Below are 303 nucleotides of genomic sequence, written 5' to 3'. Positions count from 1 at the left end.
TGCAATACTTGCTACTGAATTCCCTGTTGCAAGATATCTGAAAAATGTGTTACAATTTTTGCTATATAGTTTATAATTTCGTGAAACATTATTTTCTAACAATGATTTCTAAACATAACTAAAAATTTAAGAAGTTGTTATATCAAACAATTTTTTACTAATAAACTATATTTACCTTAATATATTATTAACTTATGTTCCGAAGATAGAGCTTTCTTAGTTTTTTACCAAATAAGGTTTAAGCATGGTTGATAACTCGTTAAAATGTTGAACATTCATCCTGACATATTTGACAAACATGTC

Source organism: Odontomachus brunneus, unplaced genomic scaffold (assembly GCF_010583005.1).
Source record: "Odontomachus brunneus isolate Ranch 3 - 2012 unplaced genomic scaffold, Obru_v1 Obru_scaffold_240, whole genome shotgun sequence".
Lineage (NCBI taxonomy): Eukaryota > Metazoa > Arthropoda > Insecta > Hymenoptera > Formicidae > Odontomachus > Odontomachus brunneus.
The sequence above is the reverse complement of the archived record's forward strand: the minus strand, read 5'-3'. Positions refer to the sequence as shown.